Source organism: Myiozetetes cayanensis, unplaced genomic scaffold (assembly GCF_022539395.1).
Source record: "Myiozetetes cayanensis isolate MyiCay16 unplaced genomic scaffold, myiCay2020 scf7, whole genome shotgun sequence".
Taxonomy (NCBI): Eukaryota; Metazoa; Chordata; class Aves; order Passeriformes; family Tyrannidae; genus Myiozetetes; species Myiozetetes cayanensis.
Genome location: NW_026087964.1, coordinates 1,094,364 through 1,111,576, shown reverse-complemented (window position 1 = coordinate 1,111,576; position 17,213 = coordinate 1,094,364).

Sequence of the window (17,213 nt, the reverse complement as noted above, 5' to 3'; positions counted from 1 at the left end):
TTGGTTTTTGGGAGTTTTGAGGGTCTTTTTCTTTAAGGGCCTGCAAAATACTTCAGTTGAGCACATACATTCTTGTAGCTGCAGAAAAGTCCAAGGAATGTTATAAGGAAGATGAGAATACACTGCACAGGACTTAGCTCTTTGATTCATCCAGATGTGTCTCCAGGGCCAAATCACTTCATCTGGATGCAAAGTGCTGCCACTGACTCTATACAAGTGACAGGAATGCATTTGCTCAGGGAGGAAATCTGTGCTTTGGAGGTAAAAAAATTGAAAATATCGAGGTTAAAAATTGAAAATATCCATACAAGCCTAGTGTCTCCTACCATACTTCTCTTTTTATCATATAAAAAAAAATAATTATTTAAATTAAGTTCCAGGTCAGTTTTGGTATATTAGGTGCTCAGATCTTTGGAAAACATCCATGTATTTTGGGCATTCAGCATCAGTGTTGTGCCTCTGGCACTGGTGTGTAGTTATGGAGTTTACTGATGAATTTGCGATTGTGTGTGAAAGACCCATGAGCTGAGCTAGAAAGAAGTAACATCCACAGCTGACTGAAAGGCAACCCCATATTTGAGGGCTACAGTTTCCCAGTAGCTTGATTATTTGTGCAGTGGGGAGAATTTCATGCTGTGACAGACTTTGGGGTTTGAAATCCTGTCTCCATGCCCATTAGAAATAATCTGCCAGCATGAAGTCTTTATGAGAGTGGTTTATTTTTCAGAGGGGAAAAAGGAAATTCTTTGGGATTGACTGAAATATTGTGATAGGGGTAGGCTTAGGTGAATCTTAAGTATCCCTCTTTGTACTCTAATCCTAACAACTTAAAAATAAATTCAAAACAGAAATTGAAGTGTTTTGCTTCTGGGAATTTGAACTGGTTCACTCTAATGTATTTAAATGTTACCTGGGTTTATTTTAAAACAAATTTTTGCTGAAATTGGCACTGATTTGGAAAGCCCATGTTTATTAGAGCTTTTTTTGTGATAAAAAGTGATTCACTCACATTTTTACTTTTTTTTTCCCTCAACCAGCTCTACATGGAAATTCTGTGATGTTGCATTAAGTGTAGATATCCTTTCTAGAGAGTTTACAGAATATATGTAAACTGTGATATGACCTGGCAGCTGTATTTCAGCTGTAATGTGGTAGAAGATGTTTTAAGTGAAACAGAACAAGGCAGGACTATCCCAAGAGCCTGAATTTAAAGGAATATAAGGGACATGAGCACAGTGAAATGCTAAATCTATTACCAGAACAATTACTGCTAGTGACCTGTAAGCCTTGCTATAGACAGTCTGAAGAAGTAAGTTGGGTTTTGGTGAGTATTTTTGTTTATTTGTTTTGTTGTGGGCTTTTTTCAGTAGAGGGAGATCAGAAGAGAAAAAAATCCATCCAGACTGCATGAGACAGGAGCCTGCAATCCACATTTAAAAACAAAACAACCCCAAAAATATCTTGAGGTGACTTCTGATGGTCCTTTTGTTAAAGATAAGAAGCCACAACTGTGATCATGTGCAATTTGTAAACGTATTTAAATTGCAGCTCAAGCTTTATGAAATGGATTTACATGTGAATACCATACCATAAGCATCTCAGGCAATAATTGTATTAAATATTAGAGATGTTCTTGTGTTAAAAAAAACAAAACAAAAAAAACCAAACAAACAAACAAAAAACACAAAAAAAACCACTAAAAAAACAACAACAAAACAAAACAAAAAAACCACACAAAACAAAACAAAAAACCCACACAAAACAAAACCAAAACCAACCAACCAAACAACAACAACAAACACCTCCACGTTATTTTGGGCATATTGAAAAGGAAAAGTTGCCCACTAACTTTCAGTAATAGATATCTCTGGTTTATGTAATCAAAATCCAGTAAAGGAATGCTGAATATGGCTGCATGTGATTTTATTTACTTGTCTTTACAGTAAGATTTACAACGCACAGCAATCCTTATTTGGTTGATTAGGAAATACCTGTGTATCTAAATTGAACTTCATAACACCACAGAAAATTAGTAGAATTGGAGATAGAGCAATATAATTTCTTCAGTGACAGACAGAAGACAGTGTGTTAAATATTATAAACATGAGTAAGCATAAAATTGTACAAGGTACAATGTGTATTTCAAAAAAACTGAACAAACCAAAGAGACTTAGGTGTTTCCCAAAGCTAGAAATTTAAATAATCTGCAGAAAATATTAATTGTCCTTCTCACCTCTTGAATGCCAATTACACAGTTGACAGGGAGGTGGCAGAATAACCTGTTAGAGAACATATTGATTGGGATACCCTCTCCCTAGTCAGTTTTTAATAAAACTGGAACACAGTGCAGCCAACAATGCAAGGATCACGGTGTCATGAAAGCACCAAAAAGCAGGAAAATGATTCTGTGGTATAGGAGTGAAACTGTTCACTTGTGAGTGTGACAGTGTGCTGTCTGCCTTCTGTTCCAGGGTAATCCATCCAAGAACTGGCAAATGCCCTGCAGGAGGGAAACCTGAGATTGGAAACCATTTTCTTCCAGCACAAATGTGTGAACCGAAGAGAAGTGCAGAACTGCTGAGGTTGGGAGAAGCCTCTTGAGGTTGTGTAGTTCCAACCTCCTGCTCAATACAAGGTCACCCAGAGCACAGATGCTCAGGGCCACAAGAAGCTGAACTTGGAGTATCTCGAAGGATGAAGACTCCACAAAATCTCTGGGCAAACATGTTCCAGTCACTCTGACAAGTAGAAAGAGTGTGGTGTTTTTCTCATGTTTGAACTTTCAACCAAGTCTTCCAGTGACACCCACAGAAACTGCGTTGACATTAAAAGCCAAAAATTTTCCTTGTGGCAATACTTGGAAATGTCTCTCCCTTTCTCTTGTACACCGTGGTGTGAACAGAGAGGAACTGGATGTATCAGTGAGATTGTTCACTCACCACAGTGACTAAGGTAACTGAGCAATTAGTCAAGATATGAGTCAGGCTTTTCTCATTGCTAAATTAATCAATTTTTACATCTGGGCTGAACTTTTCAGCTAAAAATGCTATGCAGAAAGCTGCAAATTCAAATTGATGAAGAAATAACACAACTTTCTTGTCTGTGCTAACAAGTACTTTTCATTAGAAAATTTGACCTTACAAAAAACTGAGATAAATTGAAGTGTTTAATTTAATCTCATCTTGACTGCAAGGTTTTCAGCTTTATTAGTCTAACTTTTTAATGATATAAAGCCTCTCTTGGTCCACAAACTTTTAGGAGATATTAGTACAACAAAAAGATCAGGTATTTTTGCAATACACAAACTTTTCTTTACTTTTATTTTAAAATACCTATCTTATTTGATTTAAAGTCCTGTTATAATACTGATCAATTTGAAGAATCACTTGATATTTTGGACAAATTGCTCAATATCACTGGTCAGTACTGTGGTGATGCCTGTTTATCCCAGTCAACAGGGGATGGAAAGGTCTGTGTGTTGCTAACTAATGAATAATAATCTAGATAGTAGGGATATTAGGATGTTCTGTGCAAAAATTATTTTGTTTATTTAAATGATTTGTGGCTATTTGCTAAGAAAACAGTCAGACCTAAAGATCAGGCAGTTGAGACACTCTGCAGGGACTATGGAGAATAAATCAGGCCATCAAAAACAGAGATTGTTTGCTTGTGGAGAAAACAAAAATATGGAGGAAGTGGGGCTTGGAAAGGTAAGTTAATTAAATTCAGTTAAAGCCAGAGTAAAATCCCTTTTGTTTCTAGATTTGTATTCTTGCTTCTCCAAATGACTGTGATCATTACGAATAAATACCTGGTGGCATTGGGTCTTAGTTAAAGTGCCTCATAATAAACCACAGAAATACAGGGCTCTGATTCTTTACTTATGCTATGCAAGGCATTATATTTCACAGGAAAAGCCCAGAAACACAAATGTGATATGAATTTTTTGCCTGACTAGTTGATCCAAACAACGCTTTAGTGGCTGCTGCAGACTTTGTACATCCGTAGTATCCTGCAATTGGACAATGAGATCTGGATCCAAACCCAGTCCGTTTCTAACAGCAGCAGCACGTTTAGTATCATGGGAAAATTATTAGAGACAGTTTAGCTACTGGGGATAAACTTAGTGATGTTAGTCCTGGCACTGCTTAGTAGTTCACCGTGGTCTAACATACTGCCCTGCAGCTTTCCTGTTTCAAAAAGAGGAATGCCCTGTGGCTATATCGGATGTCAGGGGTCACTTAACAGCAGGGAATGTTCTTTGACCTGTAAGTTCTCTGGTTTTACATCTGGATTATCACCAGCTCCTGAAGTGGCTGTTAAAAGCAGTGACTTGGTTGTGACTGAAGCACAACTTCACATGTACTTTCACTGTATTGGGAGTCTGTACACATGTAGGGTGTAGCTGGTGAATTTCTGTTTAATAACCATGGTCTTTATCCTTCATATTTAAATGAAATCCCCCCCCACTACACACTGAAACAAGAATGTTTAAATGGCCAGGAAATTTCCATGAAAAAATGTCTACCTGAAAAATGTAGGCGGAATACAAGGACCCTGTTGTAGTTTAACCCAGCAGGCAGCTAAATACAGGACAGCTGATCACTCCCCCACAGTGGGATGGGAGAGAGAATGGGAATATGGTAAAACCTGTGATAAAGACAATTTAACGGGAAAAAAAGAAAGGGAAAATAGTAATAAAAGAATATACAAAACAACTCATTTGTTTTGTATTAGTGACAGGACAAGGTGTAATGGTTTTAACTGGAAGAAGGTACGTTTAGATTACATATTAGGAACAAATTCTTCTCTGTGAGGGTGGTGAGGCCCTGGCACAGGTTGCCCAGAGAAGCTGTGGCTGCCCCACCCCTGGAAGTGTCCAAGGCCAGGTTGGACGGGGCTTGGAGCAGGCTAGTCTGGTGGAAGGTGTCCCTGCCCATGGCAGGGAGTTGGAATGAGATGTTCTTTAAGGTCCTTCCAACCCAAACCACTCACAGTGGACTTGCTCACCACCCACTGCCCAGCTGGTCCCTGAGCAGTGACTGCCACACCCAGCCAGCTTTATACTTCTCCTCTCCCATCTGTCCAAGCAGTTCAATCCTGTTATAGCCATTTGTGGATCAGCCAGAAGCTGCAATTCCCAGAATGCCTGAACAAATGGAATCAGTTTGTTTACCCTGTCTAGGCTGCTTTAATTTCCTGTTAAATTTTTGTGACTCAGGCCTCATCCTTTCCTTGACTCCTGGCTCACTGGACAAAACACAGCATCTCATTGCAGGCTTAAAATAAATATTACAACCCCTATTGCTAAGTGCAACTTTGACCACCAAAGTTATTTCTCCCATGTTGGTTCCTGCAGGTATTTTTTAGCAACCTTCTAAATGGATATTACCACTGATCTTCACTTTCTGTCTGTACAAGCATCTTCTGCTTATGGTCTGCTGTTAAGTGAGCCCTGACATCTGATAGAGCCATAGCTATTCCACTTTTTGATACCCAATACTTGCCATTGGACAATAAAATCAACAAATCTCCTATGAAACACCTGTCCCTGAGATACAGTCTCTGAGACAGCTGAATATAGGCTGCTTTCACAGGAAGGCACAAGAAAACCTTTGGAAAGATACTGTCAAATGACCTGCTCACAGAGGGGATTTCCTCTAAATCCCCATTAAAATTAGCTTAAGCCCCAAAGCATGTCAGTTTAATCTTCTTCAAGTCCTGTCATCTCTTTTTAATATTTATAACTGGTCATTTAAATGGGTAACAGGAATACGCAATCATTTTTTAATCCAGTTAAACCTGACAATATCTTGTGGTAAAGAGTTCCACAACAGAGCATTCTATTGCAAACTATTCACTTTTAATCAATTCTAAAATTGGCCATATGAGACCTTTTTTTATTTGCAAAGGTTTGGGATTATAGATGAACTTGGAGGAAAACCTGACATGCAAAAAAAAAATGAGCAAGCTGAGTTCTGAATCAAGATCTGGAAGACTGTGGCTACCCTTTTTGTGCATCAACATTTGCTCTTCCTGCATGCTTATTTCAGCTCATGTTTTCAGTCTCTCTTGGCTCCTTCATCAACAAGGAGAATCTTTCAAGGCAAAAAGAGAAGGGAGGGGGGAATGCTAGAAAGGAACTTAGAAATGGGCAAGAGAGGAGAGGGGTTAAAAGGCGTACACTCATTTCTTGCTATGAAAAGGAAAGGTCAAATAGAAGAATATTTTGTCTGTTTATACCTGTCTTGTTCCTGAGGGTGTAGTCATCTTGTAATTCTGTCACCTCGGAGCAACAAAAGGAATAGGAAACTACAGGTAACACACTAAACCCCCACCTAAGAAGTATGAAAGAAGCTTCATGTTTCAAAAGTGTCAAGAGACTTTGGGAAAAACTATTAAATCTTGAATAGGGCTGTAGAAGGAAGGGAGGGAGGGCAGTAGAGGCAGTGCACCCCTTTTTGTGGCAGTGTTGAGCATAATTCTGCAGAGGAACAACACTGTGACCAAAGACCACTAGGACAGAGTGCTCTTTTCTCTAGGCCGAGGTTATGCCTGCTTCAAGGTTAGACTTACATTAATGCCAAATATTCTCTTTAAGATTTATAGAATATAAAGAGCACAATTTGAAGCTGCAGTGATTGCATTACTGTAAAAATGATTTCTGCCTTCAGGTAGCATTTCAGTGAGGATATGCCTTAGGATACACATGGGTGTGATACTTTTCTTGCTGATGCTACATCATTGCATGCTTGTGTTTGAATGCATATACTTGATTTTCAAAGGTAAAGCCAGGTCTCTGCCTGTGATTCTGTGTATCCATGTTTCTTAGAGCCCACTTTTTGACTGACTCTTTAGATAACTTTTCATATCCATGGAATATGTGTCCTAAATAGGGACCAACATGTTCTTACAGACCAGCATGCTGGAAATGGAGTATCATGTCTTGATACAGGTTTAAGTAATGATTTAATAATATACACCTGTACCTGGAGCAGAAGGTGGTAAGAACTCTGTCATTATTGGATGTCTCCAGGCTGTATTGGGACAACATGGAATGTTTTGGTTGATTTAAGTTGATCTGGCAGCACTAACCAAAAATTGTAAAGTTTGGCCTTGCAAAATAGGTGGAACAGCAACTGCAGCTGACAAATGAAAAAACCTGTCAGTCAAAATGGTGAAAGCATGTGAGTGATTTCCCTTAGGTAATGAAAAATAGATGAAGAGAGATTAAAAAAGCCATGCAGAGTACCACCACTTACACAGAAATTACAAGTTATCAGAGAATGTCCCTGTGTGCATTTTGCACAAGTGTCATCAACAACCAAGCACCGAGACTTCCAGTCCTTCACACCTGGTGCACATTGTACAAACATATCACCATTTCCCAGGCTGGAAAGAGCAACCTAACATTTGTTCAGCATTCAAGTGTTCTAGCAAATCTTTTGTTGATCCCTCTGTACTGATTTGATTGGTTTCATCCTTCCAAGGGCTACCCTTTTGTTTTGCTTCTGCCTTCCTTTGGCAAACCAGATATTAATTCTTACTGTTTTCATCCTGTCACTGATTAACATTTTTTGATTCAAGCATACTTTAGTGTAGTATAACACTGGCATATCTTCTTTTTCCTGGAGCATGTTTCCTCTTTTATTTTATTTTCAAAAGCCAAACTACTCCATTTTTTGATGAGTTTTGCATTTTTCTGTGTTATGCTTATTCAAGGAATATAAAACCAAAAGACAAATAATGTGGTTTGCTTTCATCCCGTGTTTTCCCCACTTTTCAGTTATCTGAGTAACTAAACAGTGAAATAATAGTAGTCCTGTAGCCATGAAAGAATTCAGGTTAGGAAAGAGCAAAGTTGCACAAAAGCAGTTGTTCTTAAGACCTTCCAAGACAAGTTTACTTAACTCTAACGTAAGTAGAATACTTGATTGTGGTAGGCAGATCGAGAAATATGTAGCTAGACTGCATTATGAGAGGATGAGGTGGAAGCAATTTTAAATTAGTCCCCCTAAGTTCTGGAAATTACTACTCAATTATATTCTATTGCTGATTATGGCACAATCTGTTTATTAAGTGCTATGAAGTGCAAAGGGTTCTGCCATTATCCAGGTGCTTTCCGAACTCAAGGTTAATACTGAAATTTGCTCACTGATTTCCAGGGTCAAGTCTAAATACACTCTGGGCTGTTTTCAATGTATCTTTGAATTTTAATTAAAAGTTAATAGAATCTATTTTAAGGTTTACAGCAGATGTCATATCTGGCTTGTTCCCAGTTCTAGGCTTTGAAAGGATTTCCATAAGCAACAGCCATTGTGTCCCTCAAGAGCTGAATGAAGGGAATCTGTTTCACTCTCGGTTGTTCATGAAGACTTTGCTGCTGTGCTCTGCAAAGTCTTGAGCTCACGTGTCCTTTTCCATGGGAGTATTGATAAGGTCTCTCTCTTACACCATCTGTTAGAGATGGAATTAATGGTGACATAAGCTTTTTCTTGGAGAAGACACGTGAAAGGAGACAGGTCTTGGAAGGAGACACTCCATGCTGGAGCAGGGATACTTTGGATGGTAGCTGTGGACTATGGAGGACCCAGGCTTTAGCAGGAACAACTCTGAGGGCATGTGGGTGACTTACACTAGAGCAGAAGAAAACAATTCAGGAGTGAAGAGCAGTGGAGGAAAATAAATCAAGTGGGGAGTGGCAGAAAACAGCCATTGTGCACTGACCCGACCTCCTGAACTGCCCATTACCACACAGAAAGGATTAGACAGGACTGAGGGTAACAGAGGGCAAAAAAATGAGGTGGAGACATAGAGCAGAGTTATGATAGTGGAATATGGGGACAAGGTCTTTTCCTATATTGTCTGTATAATTGTAATTTTTCTTTTTCCTAGATACCAAGCTCAGTAATCAAAAGTCTCTGCTGATTGGCAACAAATTAAATTAAGTAAAACTCCCTCATCAAGACTGTTTTGCTTCTGACATGTGCATAAGTGTCGTGGTTTTGCTCTGTGTCAATTTGCTTTCACAATTACTATTAGTTGAGAGAAGGTTTATGCAGACAAAAGAGACTTGATTTGGGGAAAATAGTAGTAATATTTATTATTAACAAGCTAAAACTAAAGAACTATATCTATAACAATTCTACTTAACTAAAAGTGCTATGTATTTATAGAAAAATACTTCTCCCCTTTTATATCAGTTCAAGGAGGAGGAGCAATATCATTTTCCATTCTTGGAGTTCTAGGTTTTCCCTGGGGTCCAGGTACTTGGCTGGGAGCCAAGTCCAACCCAGGACAATAAGGAGTTTCTGCACCTTCCTTTAGTTTTAGTTTTAAGTCCAGACTTTTTGTGTAATTGCAGGACAAGCTTGAATCCAAAAGCACTGATAACTTTGTAGACATTTTTCTTTCTTCACTGTATCCCAAGATGTATTTTTGAGACTCTCTCTCTTTATATATACACATATATGTATTTTTTCTATTTCTTATTGTGACACAACAAGAAAATTTGCAATGGATTCAGTTTTTGAATATTGTTTCCAAAAAGTCATACTTAGGATTAGATGGTTTGGTCCCTGTTCACCACCTCTCCAGTCCTCCCTTCCCAGTTTGCAGACCTAGACAATAGCATTTGAAGTTAAGTTTGCCTTGCTGTCAGCCAGGTAATAATAACCCTTCAGAGACAAAATACAAAAAGCTCTTTTTCTCTTCAGTGTAGGAGAGGGGATGTGTGGACTTCTAAAGGGAGACAGCTGTTGCACGGGAGTGTGAAAGAATTTCACTGTGATACAGGATTGCTCTCTTCCCCTTAAACTATTGATTGTTTTGTTTGCTTGGCTTGAGCGCCAAAAGGGAGAACACAGAGATGGTGCAGAACTACAAAGAAACACTGCAAACTAAATAAATAACAACCTCGAGCATTTGTGAGCTGCTTCTGCAGTAAAACCTCATAACCTCCATCGAGTTGGTGATGCTGACCTTGGGTCTGCAACATCACCCAATAACTTTCAGTTGACAAGTAAAAAATATAAAGCTGAACTGTTTGGGCTTGCACTTTGAGAAATCATTTGTCTTCAAACAAATAACATTTCTAAGCTTTTGAATCTTTGCCATTTCCATTGTATTTTCTTCTGTGTAGCCCTGATTCTGTGCAGCCTTAAATATCCGGTCTACAGGCTTTTGTTGCATATGCCTCCAATATAGTTGGCATGAAGGGATTTTTTAAAAGCTGACTTTAATTTACTGATGCTGCATTGCCCAGATCAATATTATTGCGTTTGGAAAGCCTATCCTGCCATTAGATTTACCAACCAGAAAATGGAGACCACTAAAAGGCTTGACTTCAATTCACATTTCTTATAAATCTCCTAAAAATGTGGATTATGATGCGGCATTTTTTTGTTCTTTTGAAATACTAAGGAGGTTCTCCAGTATTTCTCTGGGACCACTGTGTCATTGCCATATGTTATCCTTCAGGGTGGGATTAAGTAATTGTGTGTGTCTTGCAATGATTTAAAGCTAATGCTTTCCACTTTATTCAGAAAAAGAGATCCAAGAGGTGTAATGGGACTGCCCAGGACTGAAGCAAGCAGAACCTGGCCTGTGACATCTATTTATAGAGTTTGCTTCCTTCTCTTTCTATACTTAATTTTCTGAATACCATTAGCCAGTAAACGTGTTAAAGAAATGGTCATCCTCTATTTATGTGTTCAAATTTGTCACTTTGGTCACAGAGGGTACATTCCCTGGCTGTCAGTCAACATTAATGGCTGAATTAAAATAGGCAGTTGCCAAAAAGCACTTCTGAGAACTGTCTCTGATTTTCTTTTCCATTAATCGAGGATATCCACTTTTCTTCTTTACCTGCATTCTCAGGTCATGTTGTCCTCTGGTATTTCCTCTTTTTGTTGATTTCCTTTGACTGTAAAGTCACTAAACTTCATTCAGTGAAAGAGGACGACTCAGAGGAGAAACTTAAGCAAGTCTGATACACTGTGCTTGTGTTACCACAGTGGTAATTCTGAGCCCTCTTCAATATAAAGGTTTGTATATGATGAACAAGCAGATTGTGCTGCTGAACAACAAAGTGATGCAGACATATTTATACCTCTAATAAAAACATTTTCAAATGAATGTTTTAAAGTTACACGAAGGCTTTTCATTATAATTTTATATATTCGTCTCATAACTAGTAGAAATTGGTTTTTTTACTGGTAGCTAACAATTTGCTGTGCTTGATGCATTTGTATTTGCAGTGAATACCTAGAGTCTTCTTTTTTCACTTTGTTGGCTTCTAAATTTGTTGGGGTGGGTTTTTTGGTGGAGAAGGGAGATAACAGTTAATGATCAGTTTCTAAGTATCAAAGCATGACTGTGAAATGCCAACTTCTAATGCATATTCCTCATCTGCAGAACTAAAAGGAATTAGCAAGCTATAAAAAGCCAGTCTTGGCTGCCTTCAAATCCAGTGACCATCTACCTGGTTCTGCCTTTAAATCTATATCCTGAAGTTTCCCAATAGATCTGTAAATGTCTATATACATTCTGCAAACAGAAATACTCAGCTCTAAGGTTAAAGGAATATAATTTTTAATTTTGCTCTTTACAGTAGTTATCATTTCTTTCCAGGAGTTATTGGACTCCAAGCACTTCTATGCCACTCAGATATATATATTCCCTTCATTATGAAAATTCTAATATAAATACCACCACCTTCTTTTCTTTGGGTCTTTTGGCCTGAAAGGTTTAGACATCCTGTATGATATTAAGTTACATATCAGTAAAAATTGAAAATGTTCTCACTTGAATGGGTTAATTCTGCTGCTTTCCATTTAACTCAAACTGATATGTCCTTTCCTTTAATTTTTTAAAATTAATTAATCATTCCAATGACATGGCAATAGAATGTTGTTTCCAGTTAGGAAGATGCTCACCGTAGTAGCACAGTAGCAAGAAGACTGAACTTCCTTGGCTTCTGTTTCTTAGGATGGTTCTTCAAATACAAGTCCTTCTACAGACCTCTCTTGGCTCACTCCACAGTTTTGTACCTAAATGTACCACGACTTTACAGAAAGTGATAAGAACTTGAGTGGTGGAACACATCTCATGGAGCAGCCCATCTGGAAGACAATTCATCAGTTTCCCTGTTGGTTATTTAGCCTCTCTCTGTAGTCAGTAGCTCTTACCGAGATGTGTGTGAACAGTGATTGTTCAGCTCATTCCAACATCACATTAGTTGTGCAGCCAAGCCCTGGAAGTTCTGGGGCCACCCAGAGTTAAAAATAAATGTAGCCAGGCAAGCCAAATGATTGCTCAGGCCCTCTTGCTCCTGGGGTTTCTCTTGAGAACAGCTGTGTTCTCTGACAAATTGTCTTTCATCAGCTGATTTGTGGCAACTGATGCTTCCATATTCTTACCTGCTGTTTATAATTTAGGGCTGCCCACTTAATCTTCCTTGGAGTGCTGTAACACAGAGTACTGACCTCGGTGTACATTTGATTGGTACAAGAAGCTTAGGGAACCTCTCTGCCAGATACCAATTCTATCTAAACTCTAGCAGAAGTGATTAAACACTGAGCTGTTCCTTGCCTGTAGATGAGCAATGTGCTTCATGCTTGATACTCTTTTAATTCAGTCCTAATGAATTAGGTTTGATTTTCTTTATTGTTTTCATTTCTTTTTTTCCTGAAGATGGTCTGCTTGTTGTGTCTGACGGAAAATGAGGACATAACATTCATTTAACTTTCCTGTAAAATTCAATTATAGGAACATCTAGATCTTTTTTTAATATGTACCACTTTTCCCCTTTGAATGGTGTTCTCAGCTGTTTAAATGTGTGTTGTATTGATCCATTAATAAAGGGGTTGTGGCTTTGTGCAGGAAAAACAATGTCTGTCAGCAGAACTTGTAGGGATAGAGGAGCCAATGGCTTGTGGTTTTTACCTTATAAGTCTTAAAACATAATGATAGTCAGTATGATAACCACTCACTCCTAGGCTGGACAGCAAGTACTATTTGTATTTTCTTTTACTTCTCAGTCCCTAATAATTTCTTTCTTCTCTTCAACTTTTCTAACAATTTATCATAAGTCACTGAAGGAAGGGCATGCTGATTGAAAATTTGATAGATTACTTTCTGTAATATGATTTAACTTTCAAAATGTTCCTGATTCTACCAGTGTTTCTCTCCTCACTTGTTCCATATGCTCACTTTCTGTCATCACCAACTGTAAGAAATGTTTTTGGTTCTTGACTCCAAGATATGTCCATTTACAAGCAGTGCCTTCTAGGCTGCACACTTGTTAAAATACAGTCTTCATTTTTACCTTTTCTTTGCCAGTCATGTTGTTTATTTACCTCTGTAACTCAGAAGTTGAATGTTCCACTGGTTACTGTTTCTGAAATACAAATAAAGTCATTAGTAATCTCTGACTTGATTTAGAAAATGAATGTTTTCTTCTGTAGTTTTCTTTTAATTCCTCTGTTGTTGTGGTGGTGGTGGTGGTTTTTTGTTTGGTTGGTTTTGGTTTTTTGGTGTTTTGTTTTTGTTTTGGGTGTGGTTTTTTTTTCAAATCTCCCTTTTCTTCTAGTGTTGGACACTACCAGGGAAAGAGTCTAGAACTCACCTTGCTTTTGTGTAACATAGTCTGATTTTATGCTACTATTCATGCCACATGTCAAAGGATTCAGAAAGCTAGTGACTATGAAAGAAGAGAGTTTTTATTTTGACAGTAATTAATTTAGTCCAAAGAGCTACTATTATGGTTCTCAGGGCTGGCTAAAGTTAAGTGTCTTTTCTTGGTCTCTACTTTCTTAATATATTGACTCAGTCCATGTGGTACCTGAAACAGAAAAGATAAAAAGAATATCTAACAGTTATTACTCATATTGAACACTGAGAATATATAATAATTTATGATCCCTGTAAAGTCTTATATATACTTCTGCTGGTTTTGGCTGGGATAGAGTTAACTTTTCTTCCCAGTGGCTGGTATAGGGCTGTGTTTTGGGTTTGTGCTGAACACAGAGGTGATGATATAGTGATGTTTTAGTTATTGCTGCACAGGGCTTACACAGAGCCAAGGCCTTTTCTTGCTTCTTGTACTGCCTCACTGGGGAGGATATTGGGATGATTTGCCAGTGTGTGGGAAACAGGGAGGACACACAGACAGAATAGGTGACTCCAACTCCCCAGAGGATATTCCAGACTATATGACATCCTGCTCAATATATAAAGCACGAGGAAGAAGGAACGAGGGATGTTGGGAGTGATGGCCTTTGTCTTCCTGAGTGATGTGATGGGGCCCTGATCTCCTGGGGATGGCTGAACACCTGCCTGCCCATGGGAAGAGATGAATTAATTCCTTGTATTGCTTTGCTTGTGTGCTCTTTCCCTATTAAACTGTTTTCTCTCAACCCATGAGTTTTGTACCTTTTACCCTTCCAGTTCTCTCCCCTATCCCACTGGTGGGAGAGTAAAGGAGTGCCTGTGTGGACATTGGTTGCTGGCTGGGTTTAAACCATGACAAATATTTTCTCTGATGAGCAGATCTCCTGCTGATGTGGATTTTTGAACTGAGTATCATCCTAACCTCATCACTGAATTTAAAACACAGATTCTATAATGTCCAGATTAAAGAAGAATTTCTTCTTCTCCCTGCTGGGAGTAAGCCAAGCACCAAAATATGAACTGCTCTGGAGTCTTTGGAAAAAGTTAAGTAAGAGAAACAAGATTCCTTCTCCATCCAGATCATAGTATCTTGGTGTCACTTTTCTATATAAAAGTTTGTGTTTCCTCAAAGTGCTTGGTTTCTTAAGGCACTTACCCTCTACTCTCTCACCCTATTGCAGTCCTGGGTGCATTCAAACATTGCTATATAATGGTTTGCCAAATGCTTTGAGCTGAACAGAATGATGGAATTACCACACAGTTAATCTGCATACTGTGAATGAAGGCTTCTATCAATATAAATCAGTGTTCCCCCTATGAAACTAATCCATAATATGGAACAGCATCCAGCACTGAGCATTAGCACCATCAGCTTGTCCCAGAAATAACACAGGGCCTGCTTATTCAGAGAAATTATCATATATTTGCTGACACTACAAGGGGTTATACTTTGTCCAAGTTTTAGAGAGCTTTGTTGGAGATGTTTCTTTATGTTTCAATAATGTAAGTACATGTTGTTGAAACCCATGTCTAATAATCTCAAACAGGTTTTGGATTCTTCAGCATAAAGAGGAGGATTTCTCTCTGGGAAAATTTTGAAGAAAGGGAATAACAATACACAATACACAATAGAAAGAGGCTGCCTGGGGGAATGAACAAAAAAGATAGGACTAATTGAGCAATCAAACAAACCTGTTTGAAAAACAGTGATGGACTAAAAAGAGGTGGTGGCAAGGAAAAGAAAAATAAGTTTTAAGTTTTAATTTTTAGATGGTCATGGCATAAAAGACAATTGTCCAATAGAGCTTTTTGATTTCTGAAGTCTTACAGCAGTTACTTGGTGTGCCACAAATGGTTTTGTTGTTATTGGGTTGTTATTCTTAGAAATAAAAGCCTATACATTTATTTCCATTTTTTCCCCCAATATTCTGTAAAACATATGTATCTACATATAGCTAAAAATCTTGCTGTGAATTACACTTTTTTCCCAAAGACTGGGGAGCTGGAGAGATGCAGCAAACTGCAAGATTACTCAGATGAAGGAACAGAGGAATATTAAGTATTGGAATAAAAAACCTGTTTGAAATGCAGATATTTGCTTAGACTGAAGACTCTCCTGCATCTGATTTGGACCAGAGACTATATATTCAATTTTGAAAATTCAATGAGCTCCTTATCACTAAGCTGTTGAGTGCTTTGAAATATAGGCCATAAATGGAACAAGTGTAAATGCTCCATCAGACGGCTTCAGATGAATAGCTGAATTGGATGCCTTTCTTCTTGTTTTGACAAGAAATTTCCCTCTCAAATACTCCTCTAAATCTCTGCTATTAAGGGTATTCCATAGATGCCACGAAAGATTTGCTGGTGTCCCAGTGTTTGCAGTGCTCACCTGGGATATTGGAGATGGGTTCAAGCCTCTGGAGTAAATACAACTGAGAATGGTCATTAATGTCCCCCACATTGTGGCAAATGCTTTAAGTGCCTCTTCTGAAATAGGCATTTATTTTAACCTTAGAAGACCTAAAACTTACCTCTCTGCAAGCTATGAAAATATTGACAGCCTAGGAAAAGCATTCATCATCACCTGACTAGACATCTGAACAGTCTGCCTCTACATTCTGACCTGAAAAATATGATCTGAATAGTTGCTGTGGGTTGGAGTGTCCAAGCACAGTGAGCAAGGCTGATCCAAGTACCTTAAGCTTCCATTTCAGGAATTTACTACTCTTTGTCTGGTGGCAGTGCAGTTCACCCTCCCCCTTTGGAATTTACAGTGTTAATAGTGTTGAGTCAGCTGTGGATGGTTAATGCCACAGGTGCCATTTTGTGTATCATAAGTGAACCTAGAACACAAAAATTCAAAGGTGAGATCTTGTGCTAAAAACCCACAATTATTTAATGTTGAATTCATATCCTTTCATGAGAGAAATTTTCCTGAAGCAGGTTGGAAACAGGCAAGGATTTTCAGGGTGGCAAGAAGCAGACAAGCAAATAGCAAGTCAGTTCTTTTAACCACTATTGCAGGGTTTAATTTTGTTCTTCAGTGCTAAATATGTCAAGTGGCAGGCTTTCTCCAGCTTCCATTAGCTGCTTTTAAGTGGTGTCACTAGCAGAAGGGGAGGTCAGGTTAAAAAAAAAAAAAACACATAAGTAAAAGCTATCTTAGCTCAAAGCTCCAGATAAAAGCATGTTACAGATGAGAATCTATAGTGTCCCCTGATTACTGAGCAAAGAGGTGAGCCAGGACAGAAGGAAGAATCCTGACTGTTCTGTTAAGTGAATTTCTGTTTTAGAAATCAAATCTTCTTTCTCCATCTCTTTGTGTAACGGCTGAGTTTACTCCCATTGTAAAACATCAGAAGGATGATAACCCAGATTTTTTAAGGAGAATCAAATCTGGTAAATACTGGAAAGGGTTTTGATATTCTTTTAATTAAAATAAAGATGGTTTTCTGGAATTTGGGGAGGGAAGTAAGAGTTAGACATATAAAGTAGTTCAGAGAATTAGTTGAATTACTGACAAAGGGGATGCAGGATGG